Here is a 20,823-nt window from a genome sequence, read left to right as displayed (position 1 = left end):
GCTGAACAATTTTCTAAGAGGAAAACTTAGCCACCAGCCTTTTACGATAGTTCCGAGTGCGTGTTCCTAACAGCACTAAGCATCATTAGTCCTCTTGACTTCAGTCCTTAAATATGTTTGTTCTGTCATCTCTTGGTAGCTTTCATTTGCCTTTCTTTAACTTGTTAAGATAAGCATTCTTACAAATTTTCAAAGGCCATTTATGTATCTTCTTATTGAAGTGCCTCTCCAAGCATAACTCAAGGATTTATGATTCTTTACATGCTGTGGATACAAATACTTTCATGGTTACATATGTTGCCAATACTTTCTGCCATATATATTATTCTGTTTTGTTTTGAGATCTTCGATAACCAAAAGTCACAGTGTTAGTTGAGTCCAATTGATCACATTAGGTTTTTCTCCCCCCTCAGATCTATTTGTCAGCATTTTAAAAGAATTTTACTCATCTCAAAATCATGAAGAATTTGAAACGTGATTTTCTAGACGCTTTTTTTTCTGATTGTTTTTACTTCTAGTCATTGAAATTGGTTTTTGTGTACAGTGTGAAACGCGGACCAAGTTTTTCTTCTTTCCATGTATATCTCACTGATCCTGCACTATGTAATCAAAGATTGTCCTTCACTGTTGCTTTCCATTGACACATTTATCATTAGTCTAGCACTTACAAGTGAGTGTGTCAGTTTCTAGCCTCTATTCTAGCAGACACCAGTGTTGCTTTTCTTGCAATGGTTGTTATTATTTTAATTAGATTTAAAATTTATCTGGCACAGTAATATTTCAATTTCTTTGAAAAATGTTGGCTTCCATATTCTTGAACTCTTATATAAAATTTTATGATTTATTTGTACATTTACACACACACATACACATACACACTGCGAGAGTCACAAACCCTGCTGATATTTTTACATCAATTTTGTAAGAACTAATTACAATATTGCTTTTAAACATGAATATACAGATCAATTTTTAAGGTTTTCCTAACAATATTTGTCAAAGTTATTTGCATGCTTGTTAATTTTATTTGTAGATAGGTAATATTTTGGGTACATGTTTTAATTATGTAAATGTAACCAATAATTTCCAAAATTTTGGGGTATTATTTCAAATAAATTTGATACTTGGTATTGCATGTACATTCTGAATTTGTGCCAAATGTATGCATTATTCTAATTGTTTTTCTGTAGATTCCCAAGAATGTTCTGTATAAGCCATTATATCATTTGCAAACATTGCAAATCTTCATTCCAAATTCCTTCCCCATTCATTAATTTAGCCACGGTCCATTGGCTAGGCACTGTAGCATAATGTGAAGGAGAGGAGGTGACAGTGCCAAGCTTTGTGTTCTGTCAGGCTTTGAGAGAAATTCTCACAATTCCCTCCCAGTGTGTGCTGTGTTTAAAAAAAAAAAAAAAAGTACTTGCAATCAAATCCAGGGCCCTGTAGGAGCTAGGCAAGTGCTCTACCCTGAAGCACACCTCAGCCCAGCGATATCTTATTTAAGAGCTCCAGCTTGGCTCCTTCTTGATTTTGGGTCCTGATAATTGGTGCTTTATTTTGCTTGTCTATTTTTAAGAAACATTTTTATAAAATCTTAAATTTTATATTCTTTTCATCAAAGCAATGTTCACTTTCTTGATGTCAATGTTTTATTTACTTTCTGTTTGTAAACCTGATCATTATTTTTATTTATTTTTACTATTTTTGAATATAGCTTGCATGTTTTAAAAGTCATTTTATGAGATAAAAAGTTAGGGTCATTGGTGTTTTCCAGATTTTCTTCTTGAGCTAATCCACAAAGAAAACACTATAAAACACTAATTCTGTTTATTTCCCTTCTAGATGCTTTCATGGGACTGATGTGTATTTTATAGTACTTTAAAAAAATAGCAAATATGGTGGGTTTTGTTTTTGCATTTTTCTCTAATATAAACTTTAATTGTTGCTTTGATTACAGATGATGTACAATATTCAAAACTGGATTTATTTTTAGAGACACTGACACAGTGAGCCAAAGATGCATGGGAGGCTTACTGTAGGAGGAGGCTGGCACTTCAGTCATTGACCCTGGTCAGTACCTCAATCTATGACCAGCACAACTGGCCAGTGAATGAATGCTCATCTTGGGCATCCTAGCCCAGTTGGCCATGTGGTATCGTTTTCAACTGATACCTTCAATAACCAAAAAGTTGCTTGGCTTCAGATTATATTTCATAATTGTGGAAGGTAATAAAAATATTGTTTTTTCGTTAAAGTAGTCAATTTTCATGTGGTATTCTAGTATTTTACAGATTTTCAAAGTGATACTAGCATTCAAGAACTGAGTGAATAAATAATATATGCTTTAAAGCAGTGATAATATATAATGTGATTTCAGTATACATTTTTGCTAAGAAGAACAAAAAAGGCAAATTCAGATTAATGAAAGAAACAGTAGATGGAAACTACGTAAACTGCTGCAAAAGAGAGACTTAGAGACCTAGAAATATTTTACGGTCTCTGGGACAATTATAGTACCTTTCTCTCATGGGACTAATATGTAAATGTACAGTTGTTATAAATAAGTCTGTGTTATTTCTCATAAGCAAGTCGCTGTGATCATGGATTAGCCTAATTATTTGGTGCATATTATAAAATCAGAGGTGGGTCTGAGTGTACAGGTGTATTATGAAGTTCAGGTGTATTTTCAAGTCCCTACTTTAAAATTAAATTTCTCAAAAACAAAGCACTTCTTTATCTCTAAGAATCATGACAGTGTCTTGATACTTATAAAGTATCACAGGTTTTTAGATTTTCAAATTAGTAGAATATTATTTAGTTATAACCTTTTCTGCTGTCTAAACATACATACCAGCTATAAGTATAGAAGTCCTTATAGTTTTAAGAGGTATGAGAAATGAGACTTCTTGAATTTTTCAGTCATTTTGGTAGTTTGTTCTTCTTAAAATGAACTGACTAATCTTTTCTATTAATTCAAGCCTTTTCCATCTTGATTACTTTCTCAGGGAAATAGATACGATTTTTTTATAAAAGCCATAAGAAGATACTACTAAATATTACTTAAAGGTAGGAAGTGGCATAAGAAACCACAGTTTTAATTTGAGTAAGCAATGAAAGAATTAAAATGTCTTAAAAGATAATGAAGACAAATATGGTGGGTCTTTAGCATGTAATAAATGTTTGTGTGGTGTGTCCAACACTTCCTTTAATCCCACTGCTACTTATTTGATGAAGAATCAACTTTTTTCTATGTTCAGTTTTCTGTTGTGAAAGTTATAGATCTTTTAACAATAACAGATCATTTCCACCTCATACTCTTACTAAAGGAAAATAAAATTCATGGAACCATCAGATACCAAGAGTTGCTTGACACTAGAAAAGAGTAAACAGTTCAAGAATGTGTAAACATCAAACATCAAAGCGTTTATTATTTTTCATGGAAAGGCTTTTATTCTGCTTCTTCAGAATAAACCAGTATGAGGACACATACGATTTTAGCATTCAAATATATTGACATATTTTAGCACTCATTGCATAACAGCAATGCATTCTCTCCCATCGTCAACCTAATAAAGTATTATACTATGGGAACCTATTCTTGGCACTTATTTCTGTCTGGTTAATATGGTATTTTTCTGACTCTGCCTCTTGCTGTTTATTTGACTCAGAATTTAGCTAAGAAATATGATACATTTAATTTGTCGTGTGTGTATATTCTAGAGTAGCTTATTGTTCTTTTTGTGTCTTTCATGGTTTTGACATTTATGAAAACATTTTTCTAGCCAGGCTAAAAAATATTCCATATTATGAATTTTATCAGGTTCAGATCCAAGTGACACTAACAGATAGGATTCAGAGTTGTGCTTCTTTCCATGTTTCACATATTGCTAAATTTGATCATTTTGGTTAAAGTGATCATCTGCCAGTTGTTTTTCCCATTATAATTAACAGAGTTTATAAAACAATAAATAAACACACTGAATAATTTATTCCTGAGCCTATCTACACCCTCTGTTTCTGTTTTTCTTCCCTGGGTTAATACTTACTGTAATTAATACAAGATAGTGATTTTCTATTTCTATTGCTTGAAGGATTTTGACAAACGTTCTGGTGCTTTAAGGTCCATGATTTGTTTAGGGTTGTCTGCTATCCTTATTGAATCCTAAGGATGTTTCATGTTTGCTTTGTGAAACTGCCAATCTTTTCTGCTGCATGTGACTCTTATCTAAGGATGGGTAAAAACGACAATCTAATCCCATTCACCTCATCCATAAAGGACACATGACTCCTAAAGTACTAACAAACGGTGACAACACGATTTCTGGGACTTCTACAGGGGTTAGTGCCAGAAGTCAGTATTACTCTTTCTCAGGAAGTTTCTACTATTTGAACTCATCAGTACCACTGTGGGCTGACCTGTGTGCTGGCTAATTTTATGTCAACTTGACACAGTCTAGAGTCATCTGACAGGAAGGAACCTTAATTGAGAAAATGCCCCCATAAGATCAGGTTGTAGGAAAATTTCTTAATTAGTGATTGATGTGGGAGGGTCTAGACAACTGTGGGTGGTGTTATCCCTGGGCTGGTAGTCCTGGGTTCTATAAGAAAGCAGTCTGAGCAAGCCATGATCGACAAGCAAGCAGCAACCATGGACTGTGCCTTAGCTCCTGCCTCCAGGTTCTTGCCCTGTTAAAGTTCCTGTTCTGACTTCCTTTGATGATGAACACTGATATGGAAATATAAGTAAAAAAATTGCCTTTCCTTTCCAAGTTGCTTTGGTAATTGTTTTCCATCACAGCAAAAGTAACCCCAACTATATCAGAAATTGGTACCAGGATCATGGGCTATTGCTGTACATTCCTGACCATATTGTTTTTGGGAAGATTGTCGAAGCGCTTAGAAGCTCTGGGATAGAAAAGCCATTGAATGTTCAAAGATTGGTGAACTTTCCTGTGGGAGTTTTGGAGACAAGAATGTTGAGATCAATGCAGATGGCAGATGATGGAGGCCTGGTCTTTGAATTTCTGGAGGGACATTTGACAGTCCCTTAAAGATTCTATCTTTTGCTATTTTGAGTTGAGAACTTGTGGTTCTGGATAACTTGAGTTGAAGAATCAGCCAGGATTAACAAAAGATCACCACCACTGAAGTAGGAAATCTTTGCTTTACTGGGATAATTTGTAATGATGAGCTGGAGCTAAGAAATTAGTGGTGATTAAGAAGAGACTGGCATCACTGAGGTGAAATCTTCAGGGAAGTGTTTCCTCAGAGTCAGCACACAGATGTTGTGCTCCAGAGGCAGCCAAAGTTGTTGGTGTTTCATCACAGCATTAGTAATCCTAACTAGTACAACCTTTATCCTTGAAAAATTAATATGTTGAAGGTGAAGGCATTAGTACTTCAGATCTGAACTATAATTGGAGACAATTTCCTTAAAAAGTTAGCTTTACGGAAGGGTATTTGGATAGACTTTCATACAGCATGACATATCTTTATTAAATAATGGTCTTGAAACAGAAACTTGGGATGAAGGGCCATGTGAAGATACAAGGATAAAATATACACCTTACAAGCTGAGGAGAGAAGCCTCAGGATGAAACTAACCCTTGATCTTGAACTTCCTGGCCTCCAGAAGGTAAGGGAATGAGTACGTGTTCATTCTTTCAGTATGTGGTACTTCGTTAGTATAGCCCTCATGTCTTGATTAGTTCTTTTTATTGACTTGACACAAGCTGGAATTATTTGAGAAGGAAGAACTTCAATTGAAAAAAAATGTCCCCACCAGATTGGCCTGTGGGTAAACCTCTGGGGCATTTTCTTGATTAATGTTTAATGCAGGAAGGCCCAGCTCACTGTTGGTGCCAGCCCTGGTCAGATGGTCCTGGGTCGTACAGGAAAGAAAACTGAGTAAGCCATGAGAAGCAAGCCTGTTAAACAATGTTTTTCCATGGCTTCTGCTTCAGCTCTTGCATCCAGGTTCTTGCATCCTGTGTTGAGTTCATGCTCTGGCTTCCCTTAGTGATGGAACGTGACCTGGGCATTGTAAGCTGAATTAAACCTTTTCCTCCTTAAGTTATTTTTTCTCATGTTGTTTTATTGCAGTGACAGAAACCGTAACTAAGATACCTCAGAAATGAAGGGAGCATTAGGTATGGAGCTCTTGATCTGAGAATGAGGTTTTAGAGCAAGGGAAGTAGCCTGTGGAATCTGCTTCAGAACCTTGGGCAGAGAGGAAGAGGAACAGCTCTGACATACCTTTAGTTTTAGACAACCCTTCCTAAGGAGCATTGAGTTTCATAAGTCAGTAAACTTCTTAAGTGCTAAAAACAATTTGCATTAAATTTTTCTTCTCAAAATGAAGATTCCTCCAGATACATTTAACTAAGCACCAGAAGCAAATATTAAGCCCAGCCTAGATGTTGACCAATGTCAGGTTCCTGGGCTTCACAGAACCCAGCTAATTTCTCCAGTTGAAGCACTCATACAAAAGGATTATCTTGGAGTAGCTCTTGAGTTTCTATTGGAATTAATGAGATAGCCTGATGACTGTGGGTAAGGCAGTGAGGAAGGCATGAATCTTCAAGTAATGGATCTTGTATGAAGTGAGGGGAAGGGGTTCGAGTTGCAAGAGTGATTAAAGTTCAACACTCAAAAACTGCGTTGAAAAATAAGAACTGGACTTCAGCATCCATTCAGACAATGGCCACTCTGCTGCCCTGTCTACAATTTCACTGTGGCCTTGTGATTTCTGCCTTTTCATTCAAAGTTATCATTCTTACTTTATTTCAAAGTCAAGCCATGAGGATGAACTAAAAAATTTGCAGGCCATTTGAAATTCTTAGAGAAAAAAATTCTTGACCTCTACTGACATGTTTTGACCTGCATTTTTCTTATTTAGTATGCCTTTAATGGCATTTTAGGGGTGAGAAATGAGAAAATTAAGCATGCAATCATTCACTGATAATTTATGTTTTTGTTTCAGCTTCCAGTGCTGATGAAAAATAATTATATGAGTATTGCGAATGGATACACAGAGTTAGTTTTATCCCAATTATACTTATATTTCATACTCTTCATGAGAAAAAGTAAAGAAATTTTAATTAAACTCTTGAATTCAACCCTCTGAGAACATAGGAAAGTTATAATAATAACCTTTTTTTTTTTTTTTTTTTTTTTTTTTTTTTTTTTTTTTTTTTGGTTTTTCGAGACAGGGTTTCTCTGTGTAGCTTTGCGCCTTTCCTGGAACTCACTTGGTAGCCCAGGCTGGCCTCGAACTCACAGAGATCCGCCTGGCTCTGCTTCCCGAGTGCTGGGATTAAAGGCGTGCGCCACCACCGCCCGGCTCAATAATAACCTTTGTATTAACCTCCTTTGGTTTGGTGAATCAAAATAGCAAAATATCATTTTAAAAGAACTGATTTTTAGCTATATGTAAATAAAAATCCCTTTTCATTTTCTAATAAGAATCAATCAAACCCATATACTGTTTTTTTGAGCTTCATTTAGAGCTAATGCTGGTAGAATACAGAGCAAACTTGAGAGGACTCAGAGTTATCTGAATTCTTAGCTACTATCCTCTCTTGAAGTCCTGTGTCTGCAGAAGAAAGGGATGTATGGATTAGGTAGGTTCAAGGAGGCTTCATAGTTGCTGGCACAGCTGTGTAGATTGTTCATGTTATTCATTTTGCCACTATAGAGGTAAGATCCTAGTTAGAAGAATGCTTTTTGTGGCCCAGATTATCTACACAATATTATGTATTACTAGCTTTGTGGTAAGTTTTTATTTCATTTGTTTTTAATATAAATTTTGAAAATTAGTTGAAAACTTTATACATGAATACTGTATTTACATCATTTCCATTTCTCTCTTTCTCCCTCCAACTTATTCCTACTCCATCTAAAATTCATGACCTCTTCTTCTTTATTATTGCTGCACACACACACACACACACACACACACACACACACACACACACACACACACACACGAATATGGCCTGCTGAGTTCATTTAGTATTGCTCGTATGTACATATGTTAGGGTGGGACATGGGGATTAGATGGACTATCAGAGACTCATCCTTGGAGAAGACTGATTCTCTTCCAGAAGTCATTAGATGCACGCAGCTGTTCATCTAGGGCTGGGGCCCTGTGAGGTTTCCACTGTTCACACCAGCATGCCAACTGGTGCTGTCATTGTACTGGTCTTGTTTAGTGACCATTCATTCGATAGTTCATGGTTGTACTTTTCCTGTCATATAGAAGAAAAAAATCTCATAGCAGATGTCCTGGTCCTCTGACTCTTATGGTAATTTTGTCCTCCTCCATGTTCCCTGAGCTTAGGTGTTGTGTTGTAGATTGATAAACTGTTATTGGTCACTGAATGATTAGTGGTCCTCTGTATTTTGACCAGTTGAGGATTTCTGTAATAGTCTCCATCTGATGCAAACATAAGCTTTGATGAAATTGTCACAGGATTTTAAATTCTAAAAGATGATTTGCTAATTTGTAAGCGCATCTTATTTTTAAGCAAATTTAAAACATCCTAACATATCTTAGTCCAAAATATTTACATGACTAATATTTACAAAAAATTTCATAGTAGAGAATTACCATCTCAGTGAGTAAATCACAGACAGCCATGGACAGTTACTGTGATGGTTAATTTTTGTTGCCAACTTGACTGGATTAAGGGATTTCTAGGAAATTAGCTGGCTTCGATGTGTCTCTGTGAAGGTATTTACAGAGCAGAGTGTCATTATGGTCAAAGACCCAAGTGGGGAGGACTCACCCTGTATGTAGGCAGCATGGTTCAACAGGCTGGATGTCTGGATCGAATGAACAAGCAGAAAGGGAAAGCTCCTGTCACGTGAGCAGCCCTTCTCCCAACCCTGCACTTGTTTCTTGTGATTGTCTGGGTCCACACCACTTAGTTCCTGAACCTAGGCTTTCATCAGAAACTCTCCAGGGTGCTTTGGAGCTTTTAATCTCAGACTTGGGATGCTTATTTTGTTCTCAAGCTTCTGACTTCGAAGACTGACCCAACACTAGGTTTCCTAAAGCCCCAGTCTGGAGTCCCTTAACTGTCTTCTTCCTTAGTAGATAAAATAGCACTAGAACTGAGTTGGATTGTATCTGGAAGTCTTCCTGTGTCCTGCCTGGTCCCACAGCTGCTCAGACCCAAAGAAACAAACAGAGGCTTATATTAATTACCAACTGTATGGCCATGTCCTATGGTTCAAGCTTGCCAGCTAGCTCTTATAACTAAACTCAGCCCATTTCTATTAATCTATATGTCACCATGTGTTCTGTGGCTTTACCTGTGGGCCATTACATGCTGCTACCTGGATGGGATGGCTTCTCCTGCCTCTCCTTTCTCCTTTCACTATCTCCCTTGGATTTTCTCGCCTGGCTTCATCTCATCCTGTCATAGGCCAAACGGCTTTCTTTATCAACCAATCAGAGCAACACCTATTCACAGCATATAGAAAGACATTGGATTTTAGGGAAGGAGAAGGGAAGTGTGGGTGTGTCCTTACCCTTCAGAATCTCAGACTTAATTGTCTTTCTAAAAGGTAAAACTTGACCCTTCAAAGATCTTTTCTGTGTACGTGTGTGTGTGTGTATGTGTGTGTGTGTGTGTGTGTGTGTGTGTGTGTGTGTGTGTGTGTGTGTGTGTCTGTCTGTTCGTCTGTCTTTAGGCCCGAGGTCAACTCGCAGGAGTCAGTTCTCTCCTTCCACCAACTGATGTCCTAGGAAATGAATTCAGTTTATCGGGCATGTTTACTTGTGAAAATATTCTTGCTGCCTGCTCCCACTACCACTCCTTTATATTTTTGCCGCATTAGAATATTTGTTTTGTGCCTTTCCTCTGCCTTGAATTGTATTGCGTTATCCATCATGCCTTTCTCAAACTTCCAGGTCTTATGACTGGATGTATGGAGTCTCTGGCCTCCCTACACGATCCTTTTAGCCCATTTTCTCTGCCATTTCTATACTGTGACATTGGGTTCTCTTGGTTTAGTTGCTCAGCTGCCTTAAGACCTTCATAAATGCTGGTGCTAAGAATGCTTTTATCTCACTTCACACTGCTCACTTCTCCCCTATACCCTTTGGGCATCATCATGGGTGCTAATTTCTGCAGCAAAGCCCCTTTAGAACAGATTATATCCCCATGCACTCCATTTCCCATGGCATAGTCTCCTCATTGACACTACATACCTTGAGAAAGATTTTATAATATGACATTTACTAATTATTTGATAATTTGGTACAATGTATTTTATCTATCTTCACCCCAATTCTTCATCTCCTCTGAGATTCATCCCTCAACTTTGTTTATTCTTTTAGAAAATAGTAACTCATCACCTTGAGAAAATGTGAAATTTTTCTCATTATGAATTTATAACTTTAAATTTACAGAGAAATTGTAAATATAGTAAATAGGAAATCTGTTACCTATAACTCACCTGTTGTTAATATATAACCCCAAACCCCATCAGTTTTATTGTTTATGTCCTCTTTTTACAGAAAACATAAACATATGTAGCGTTGTTTTTCTAAACTATTTGATTGCAGATGGTACATCTGCAATACATGTTTTCTAAACACAATAATGTACATTTTCTAAGAGTAGGGAGTTATTGGGTTCAGCAAACAGTATTGTCATTCCTCTTCTATCTAACTGCCATTGTGTTTTGTTAATTTGCTCATTAGTGCCTTCATGGATTCCTTTTAAGGCAGAGGTTATGGTCTAATCTCATCCAATTACCTTACCTGTTCAATCAGCTATAATGCCTTTCTTTTAATTTATATTCCTGAAAAATGAAAGCTCTTTTAACAAACTTCCCCCTGCCCTGATATTTTATCAGTTAGACTCCTTCAGTACCATTTAAATCATTTCTTGAATGGCTACCACCAAAGCAGGGAAGGGCCAACTTCGTTCTTTTTGCATGTTGAGCTTCAGAACTGGCCACAGGCCTGGAATGTTACAGGTACTAAGTGAACATTTGCTAACTGACCAAAGTGACAGGGAGGACATTTGCATAACTGTGAAGCCTACCCAGAATTGAGATTCTGCTGTGCATTGCTGTGCAAGATTATCTTGTTGCCACTAAATAAAAATGGGTCAGAATGGGGACCCCAGACACTCAGCCCTCTCTCTCATGATCCAGAAGGAAAGCTGAGTTAGGTTCCCTCCTTGTGGTCTCTCCATTTCGCCCAGTTCTCAGTAGTTTGGTAAACATGTCCCATCCTAGTGGCCCCATGGGACAAAGATTCATATTTCTCTTCATTTGCCAAAAAGAAAAAAAAACAAAGCAAAACCAAAAAACCTTAAGGGCTTTTTTTTTCCCTAGACAGCAATGAAAGCATATTAAATGAACTGTAATTGTCTGCTAAATATATTTCATAAACAAGCAAACCAGAGCAGGGTGTTTTCAAGCCTTTAAAATACTCGGGGAACTAAAAATAGCCTGCCAACCTTGAGCACAAAGCTGTCAAGCCAAAGACATTAAGTATTTCTGAAAAAGAATTCAGAGGAGGTTGGTGGAGAAACATTGAAATTCATTGTGAATCTTATTTTTTTTTTTTAAGAATGAGGAGGCAGTTATAACATTGATGCATATTTACCCTAAATGAAAAGAATGAATGAACAAATTCCAGTCACATTGTAAAGTTCACAACTGAGCAAGATTCTGCAATCCTAGAATTCTTTTCCTTTTGGTTTTCTGGATTGTTATGTGTGACTGGTTCGTCAAACAGGTGTATCTCATTAGATTATTGTGGTTAACGCTAAACTATTTAAAAAGGAGAGTTTATGTACAAGTCGATAGACATTGGAGAAATGTTGCTAAATATATCTCAAAATGTTTCTTAGAGTGTGAAGAGTTTTAAAGCACTCCCATTTGAAAAGTATCTGCAGTAATGAACTGTTACTCAGAGCTAAAACTGAGAAAGAAAAAAAAATAAACAAAGAAGTGGCAGGAAGCTCGTCACTGAGGAATATTTTCTGCTGGGGAGTCCATTGGCATTCAGTTGTCTCATTTAATTATCCCCTGTGTGATTCAACCATTATTTATGAGCTTCGTGTTCTTAAAGAGCTCTGGGCTCTGCTTGCCAATGTTATGGCATATGATGAGGCACAGCTCTGCGGCAGGGGTGTGTGTGTGTGTGTGTGTGCTAATGCATCGGTCCACACTCCTGGCATGTTTTCTATCTGAACTCATCAGCTGCCAAAGGGTGCAGAGTGCTCTCTTTAAAGATAAAACACTAAGTAGGGTTTTAACATTGTGTGGGGTTTGGCAAGTATTGCATACTCCTGCATTATTTAGGTAGAATACAGTCCCTAAAATGTGAGCAGTACATGTTCAATAAAAATCATTTGCATGGGACTTACACCAGCTTCCGATTTCTTCTTTGCCACTTGCAGTGAGGAGATGAATTCACAGAAATAGTCTGTTTTAATTAATGTAGCTGTTAAGCATACAGCCAATAGAAACATTTTAGTTTTACTTTTAATTCAAACCCACTCCTACCTCCAACCCCAGAATGAATGAAATACTCCATGGTAGGTCTGTCTGTCTTTTTGCTGAGTTGGAGTGTTACTAGGAAATAGCAAAGTAAGAACCATATCAGTAGTTTGGAGGATGGAAAAAAAAACAGCTGGGAGGGACATAATCAATCATGAGAAATGCCAGCGTTGAAAGCTATTTAAAAGAAAATGAATGAGTAGCATTGATTTATAATATACTACAAAAGTAACTAGTCATTAATGAAGTCAGCAATGATTTTTGACAACAAAACTTTAACTTGGCTTCATCTAAAGACAAAAACACAATGCTTAATAAACATCTTAAAATGAAAATCAGTGTTTCTGTTAGGAGGAATTGGAGCTCTGTATCTTTTAATTAAAATCCAATGTCTAACAAGAATTTCCTTTTCTTTTCCATGGAAAAGTAGTACCCTAACTGGAGAAGTCTTAACGACCAGATTTCCTGGATAACTAGAGAGCATAGTTTGTGCATATGACTATGCAAATGGGGGAACCATTGACTTTGGCAGTTTAAGACAATTTTATTTTCCTTCTAATCGAAATCCCAAATTAGACTGACCTGACAAAGATGATATAGTCATAGTGAGGAAAATTAATGCTCTTATTCATATTTAAAAAGGACTGTGAATAACAGATCCACATTTTAGTGTCACAGCAATGACTCACAGCTGAATTGAGCTAAACAAGCATCTTAAGACACAGTCTGTGTAGTCAGACAGAGTTTCCGTGTCTAACTTTTTTCAAAGAAACATTCAAAGCTTCAGTAGCGTAAACAAAATTCCCAACTTTACCTATCATCTCTTTTGGAAGTTTTTTCTTCTCTCCTCCCATCCACAACATCTTGTAACAAACATTTCTATTTGTCCCTGATCCACATGGGCTCTGAGGCACACAGGTCTTCTAGCAGTTGCTGAGTAAATATATTATTTTCAAGTACAGCTATGTAGGTACACATCCTGAGATCTATCGATTACGTGAGCCTGTAGTTGAATCCACACAAACTGAATAGCAATGGCATCACTAGATGGTGCAATATATGGTTATAGAACCACCATCAAATATTGGTGAAATTATTAAGGCCACTCTATGTAGTTAAAAGGAGATTTATTTAATGGTGTAACTTACAAGTTAAGGGATAGGTAGGTCGCGGGGTCTGGGGAAGTTGTAGCGCAGTCCAGCGGTGTTCTCTGGAGCTCTGCTTGGCCCACCTTCACCGTCCAAGGTCCCGGAACCGAACCGAGTGAGTGGCCCATCCAGATCTCAGGTCTCCAGGCACCTCCTTTGGCCCCGCCTTGTAGGCGTGACAGTTGCCCAAGTCTCAATGGGGGTTGGAACTTCCAGATCAAAGCTGGAATGGCTACCCACTACAATCAAAAGTGGCCCTATGAAGTGTGTTGTTACTTAAGAAGTTGTTAGGCAGCATGTAAGTGGAAATGTTAGTGACTTCAAGTGTGAGTTCTCTGCTGTGATACTTTCTGTTCAATGGGTCATTAAGATGAATAGCTTAGGGACTCCACAAATAATTCTGAATTTATAAAAACACTTTAAGCAGATCTCTATATTACTAATAATCTGAGATAGACACCCTATATATTCTTCCAGAGATGCTTTCTGCCTTATGTGCTGATTTTCCAGGAGTTACTTCAAAACAATAAAAACACATAATTCATCAGAATACATGCCTTTACTATTACTGGTGGATGTTATCATTAATATTTTAAATTATTTTACTGTGGTGGTAAACACTACTGAATAGTTGGAGGTTTTATCTTTGAAATGGTTAAAATGTTACATAATGTGTGATATAGTAATGTCATTGTTGATGTATCAAAAGGATGTTTTATTATGTATCTAATCCCTTGAATTCTTTTTTGAAAAAATGTGCAATTTAAAATATCATTATTTAAATTTTAAACAAGTTTTTTCTTTTTGTATTTTATTAAAGTATTTAACATGATTATTGGACATAAATATATACTGATAAAATTCAATAAATTCAGAAGCAATTGATAAGAAATTTCAGTATTATACATCTGTCTAAGTAGTACATTTAAGAATTTCCCCCCTTTTATTAAAAATATATTCTTTTCTCATACAATATATCCGGATTACAGTCCCTCCCCACGTTTACTTTTCTCAGTTGCTCCTCACCTCCTTTCCCATCTGTATCTACCCTCTGTCTGTCTCTCAGTAGAAAAAAACAGGCTTCTAAGAGATAACAACAAAACATGACAAATAAAATACAACAAGGTAAAACTTTCATTTAATATAGTTTGATCATCTTCTTTCCTCTCCCTCAACTCCTCTAAACATTCCCAACCCCTTTACCTTCAACCTCTGAGAAGCAACCAAAGGCAACAGCAATAGTCTACATATCAGGGCAGTCACTTGGACTTGCTTGACCAATAATTGAAATGGAGGTTTCTTATGTTTGGTGCTGGAGATTTTGTTAGATAGTCTGTTGCTCTTATAGGAAGCACGGTCACCCCCATATGTTGTATAATTTTAGCTAAATGTAAAATAATATGATTTCTTGAGGCTTTGTCAAACATTCTTGGCATTATTTGCCCCTCTGCCACTTCCTTTCTTTTGGTACTGATCTCCCTATCCTCTCTCAAAGTAGAGCCTCCCTCCCATTTTTTCCCACTTACCCCTTCATAAACCTGAATCCTCCTATTTCCAGCTCCAGGGTCCATATTGGTTTCTTTATAGTTTTCCAGTTTCTGTGGTTACTTTTTGTTGTTCACTTACACCAGAAGACTAGAAACCACGGATGAATGAGAATATGTAGCATTTGTCTTTTTGGGTCTGGCTTACCTCCTTCAATATAGCCCTTTCCAGTTCAATTTACTTATCTGTAAATTTTATGATTTCATTATTCTTTGCAGTGGAAAAGAATTTCATTGTGTGTATGAGCCATATTTTCGTTATCCATTCATCAGTTAAAGGACTTTTAAGTTGTTTCCATTGGTTATTGTGAATAGAATGAGAATGGACATTGTTGAGCACGCAAGTATCTCTGGAGAAGATACTGAGACCTTTGGGCATAAGCTAAAGAGTGATATAGCAGGGTCATATGGTAGATTAATTTTTTTTTAGCTTTTTGAGGAATAGCCATACTGATTTCCAGAGTGTCTGGATGGTTTTCATTCCCGCTAGCGGTGTATGAGTGTTCTCCCTTTCTCTTCACTTTTGGTCTGTTAACATACTGGTGATGTGTGATTCATACTGAGTAGCAGCAGGGAACAATAACACTAACACTGCACAAAATCATGAGAACCAAGCAACTATTCACAGTGTACTGTGCTGCTAAGTTGGGAGTTTGTAACATGAATTGCTAAATGGAAGTGTTAGGACTAAGGGTGTGTGTAAGATGAATTGCTAAACGGTCTTATTAATAAAAAACCAGGAGCTAAATATTGGGGTGAAAACTGAGAGATTAGAGAAGCAGAAAGAAGCCAGCCTTGTCCTTACCACTAGAAAATCCTCAGTCAAAGAGAGAGCTACTTCTTGTATACTCACGCCCTATATGCCTTTCTGTGCTCTGCCATCTTACTTCCTTTCTCTGCCCAGCTTCATCATTTCCTCTTTGCACCCAGCTCGATCACTTCCTGTCTGTCTATACAGACCTTCAGACCTCTCTGGTTAACTAGCACTGGGATTTAAGGCATGTGCCACCATGCTTGGCTCTGTTCCCAGGGTGGCCTTGAACTCACAGAAATCTGCATGAATTTCTGCCTCCCAAATGCTAGGATTAAAGGCGTGTGCTACCACTTCCTAACCTCTATGTTTAATACAGTGGCTGGCTTTTTCCTGTGATCTTCATGCAAGATTTATTTATTAGAGCACTCATAAAATATCACCACATTTCCCTTTTTTGTCTAAAATAAAAAATTATAACTCATATAAGAAAAACTATATATAATAAGTACAATAACTAGATACAATATATACAGGCAATAAATACATCAACAATGTCTAGTTCATTTGCATTTGACAAATTCAGTGAAAATATTCCATTATCAATCCTATTTTGGTGAGTCCAAAATATACCTAATTCACTTTCTTTCCTAACTTGTATTACCAACTGAAAATTATCTTTTGATGTCTTTCAGACTTATACACTTGACACCTCTTTAGTGAGTTTCTTTTCTAAATTCGTTAACAAGGAAACTATAACCACAACTATCTAATCATCAACTCCCTCAGAGACCTGAGAAGGAAATTATAGTAGCTGAGTAAGGAGGAAGTACAAACAAATCACTCCCCAAAAATGTGAGAAATGACAGAAACAGCTGGCTGCCTGGACAGTCACCCAAGTTTTCTCTGCAATGTTGAGGTATCCATCTTTGGCCTACAGGCCTAGTATATCTGACAGACTCATCTCTGAGACAGGATTTTCTAAAGAGCCTTCCTACTTTGTCTTGGCAAGGATTGGCACCAGCCACAGCTGAGTCCATGTGCCATTGTCTTTGTTGTCTGCTGCTATAAATCCTAGGATGTTTTCATAACATAACATCACAGTCTGATATATCTCTGCCTCTTGGAACTATGAACGTTCTTCCCTAGAAGAGAATATCTTCACAGCAACTTCTCCCACTACTTGCCTTGCCAAAATTCTCCAAACCAACCTTTGCCAATGCTTTCTTGTAACACAATGGTCCTGGCAATTGTTCTCTGAACAATCACTGGTAAACCCTTTGTCCCTGGCATTGCCACCGCCACCAACTCAATGAGAAGCAGTCTACAATGCAGAGCAGCAGCCACTGCCTCCATGATCCCACTGATACTGTTTGTGGCCCAGCCGTGGCCACAGCTTCTCTCCTCAGCAAGGCTCCCAGGCTGGCCTCAAACTTGGGATCCTCCTGACTCCACCTCCTTCAGCAAATGCCACTGGTGTGAGCCACAACTGGCTGTGTGCAGCTTGGGCCTGAGTTAGGGACTGCAAGGCCACAGGTAAGTGACTTTTTTTTTGTGAATTCATGCCACAAATGTTGGGCACCAAATGTAACATGAATTGCTAAATGTAAGTGATAGGATTAAGGATGTGTACCACCACTGTCTGGCCTCTATGTCTAATCTAGTGGCTGGTTCTGTCCTCTGGTCCCCAGATAAGTTTATTAGGGTATACAATATATCACCATAGGAGTTCCATGTTTTGACTATATTGAGTATATTTCAAATGATACTGGATTTATCAGGACTCAAGGAATATATGGCTTAAAGGGCATCTGTGTATCTTATGTAATTGAAATATGATAGTATTTGCTAAAGTGTGAGTCTGGAACCCCAAGACATTTGCAGAATTTGGAAATAAGGTTTCTCAGAGAACAGAGCAGATATGCCAAGTCCAAAACTCCAAGGGCAGCTCCCACCTCCTATGGTAAGCTTTCCAAGTGATTATAATTTAAAGAATTGAAATCCTGGGGGTTGGAGAGATAGCTCAGTAAGTAAGAGTTGTTGCTGCTCTTCTAGATGACAAGAATTTGGTTCTTAGCACCTCCATTTGGTGGCTCACAGCTGCCTGTAACTTCCAGGGAATATGAACTCTTGGCATTTACAAGCAGCTGTAGACATTGATACACACTCATACAGACCTACACACATACACATAAAAAATAGAAACTCATTAGTATATATAACTTACCATATATGTTTGTTACTAAGTCTCATGGCTACTTATATAATTTTAGTTTTAAAATACCTTCACCAGTCTTCATAGGGTGCTTTAATAAACATCAGTGAGTTACACTTGAGAAATGAAATTGATGTGTGTCAGAAACATAATTTTTTTTAAAGATTTATTTATTATGTATACAGAAGAGGGTGCCAGATCTCATTACAGATGGTTGTGAGCCACCATGTGGTTGCTGGGAATCGAACGCAGGACCTCTGGAAGAACAGTCAGTGCTCTTAACCTCTGAGCCATCTCTCCAGCCCCCAGAAACATAAATTTTAAGACTATATTAAAGTGTATTTTTTAGTATCTCAGATTGGATTGAAGCCACCAATAGGAAAGCAGGAATTTTATAGGCAATGACCACTAATATTGACTTTCATATAACTACTCATTTTTTTCCCATAAATCAGGCATGAGAAAGAGTTGAAGTTGAGAAGATGGATTCTGGAGACAGAGCATGTGTTACTGTGCTTATATTCCCATCATTGTAGCGTAAGTGGACCTTTCTCTCCTGCTAGCCAGTTCCCAAATAACCATACAGAAATACCATACAAAATACCATGCAAAAATAAAATGTTGCAGCTGGCCAACAGGGGAGAGACCTGCCTGCAGGCTTCAACATCACCACCATCTCTTACTGGATTCTGTTCCCCAAAGACCCACTCTGCTGCCCAACCCCACTCACCTCATCTCCTCTTCCCCCAAGGCCAGCCATTTCCCACAACTCCAGCAGACTCCATAGGCACAGATACAACCCACACCAGTTGGAAGAACAGGCGAGAGACTCCTAGCTGAATCTCCAGACCCTAAGACCTAGAGCATACCCCATGCCCCTACCCCTCCCATCTCAGCACCAGTAAGGCAGCTGAGTCTTGCTGCCAACTCTGGTGGAACTCCATTGCTCTGGTGCCATCCCCAGAAGCCAGCCAGCAGATGAGAGACCTGCCTGCAGGCTGTGCCAGTGCTACCCACTGGATTCTGTTCCCCCAAGACCCACTTTGCTACTCAACCCCACCCACCTCATCATCTTCCCCATGGCCAGCCCTTCCCTGCAACTCCAGCAGATTCCAAAGGCACAGGTACAACTTAAATCAGTTGAAAGAACAGACTCTGTAGGTACAAGTACAGCCCACATGAGTCAGAAGAACAGGAGGATATGCTGGAGGTAGGCACCTCTACAATCCTCAGCTGAGACACTCTACTGGACCTGAAGACCTGCCAATCACCAGAACCCTTGGCCATTCAGGCCAGAAGACAAGAAAGGAAACAGATAATAAAGAAACAAAACAACCAAACAACAAAGACAACACAAGAATCAACACACAGACCTATAATCATCCTAAACCCAGATGTGTAAAAGCCAGTGTAAAAATACATTCAGCAACAAAAAGTGCAATATGGCATCACCAGAACCCAGTCATCCTGCAACAACAAGACCTGAACATTCCAACACATCTGAAGCATTAGAAAATGACCTTAAAAATAACTTTATGAAGATAATAGAGGCCCTTAATGAGAAAATGAAAAATTCCCTTAAAGAAATCGAGAAAAAGACAAACAAAAAAGTTGGAAGAAATCAGTAAATTCCTTAAAGAAAGCCAAGAAAAAACAATCAAAAAGGCAGAGGAAACATTTCAAGACCTGAAAATTGAAATAGAAGCAATGATAAAGAAAACACAAACTGAGGGAATTCTGGAAATGGAAAATCAGGGTAAGTGAGCAGGGACTACAGATGCAAGTATCACCAACAGAACGCAATATATGGAAGACAGAATCTCAGATGCTGAAGATACAATAGGGGAAATAGATTTATCAGTCAAAGAAAATGTTAAATCCAAATAATTCCTAATACAAAACTGCTGTGGGATGGTCTGTATGTCAAATGTGTTGCTGATTGGTCAATGAATAAATCACTGATTGGCAGTGGCCAGGCAGGAAGTATAGGCGGGACTAACAGAGAGGAAAATTGAGAGAACAGGAAGCTGGGAGAGGAGACACTGCCAGCCGCCATCAGGATAAGGAAGATGTAAAGTACCGGTAAGCCACAAGCCACGTGGCAAGGTATAGATTAATAGAAATGGATTAATTTAAGCTGTAAGAACAGTTAACAAGAAGCCTGCCACGGCCATACAGTTTGTAACCAATATAAGTCTCTGTGTTTACTTGATCGGGTTTGAGCAGCTTGGGACTGGCGGGTGAGAGAGATTTGCCCTGACTGTGGGCCAGGCAGGAAAACTCTAGCAACACAAAACATCCTGGAGATCTGGAACATCATGAAAAGACCAAACCTAAGAATAATAGGAATAGAAGAAGGAGAATAAACACAGCTCAAAGGCACAAAAATATATTCAACGAAATCATAGAAGAAAACTTTCCCAAACTAAAGAAGGATATGCCTATAAAGGTACAAGAAGCTTACAGGCCACCAAATAGACTGGAACAAAAAAAATGTCCCCTTGCAACATAATAATCAAAACACTAAACATACAGAATAACATATAAAGGCAGACATATCAGAATTATACCAGACTTCTCAATGGAGACTCTAAAAGCCAGAAGGTCCTGGACATTTTGCAGACACTAAGAGAT

Source organism: Peromyscus californicus, unplaced genomic scaffold (genome assembly GCF_007827085.1).
Source record: "Peromyscus californicus insignis strain IS unplaced genomic scaffold, ASM782708v3 Scaffold_4__1_contigs__length_199733344, whole genome shotgun sequence".
In the NCBI taxonomy this organism is placed as follows: domain Eukaryota; kingdom Metazoa; phylum Chordata; class Mammalia; order Rodentia; family Cricetidae; genus Peromyscus; species Peromyscus californicus.
The sequence above is the reverse complement of the archived record's forward strand: the minus strand, read 5'-3'. Positions refer to the sequence as shown.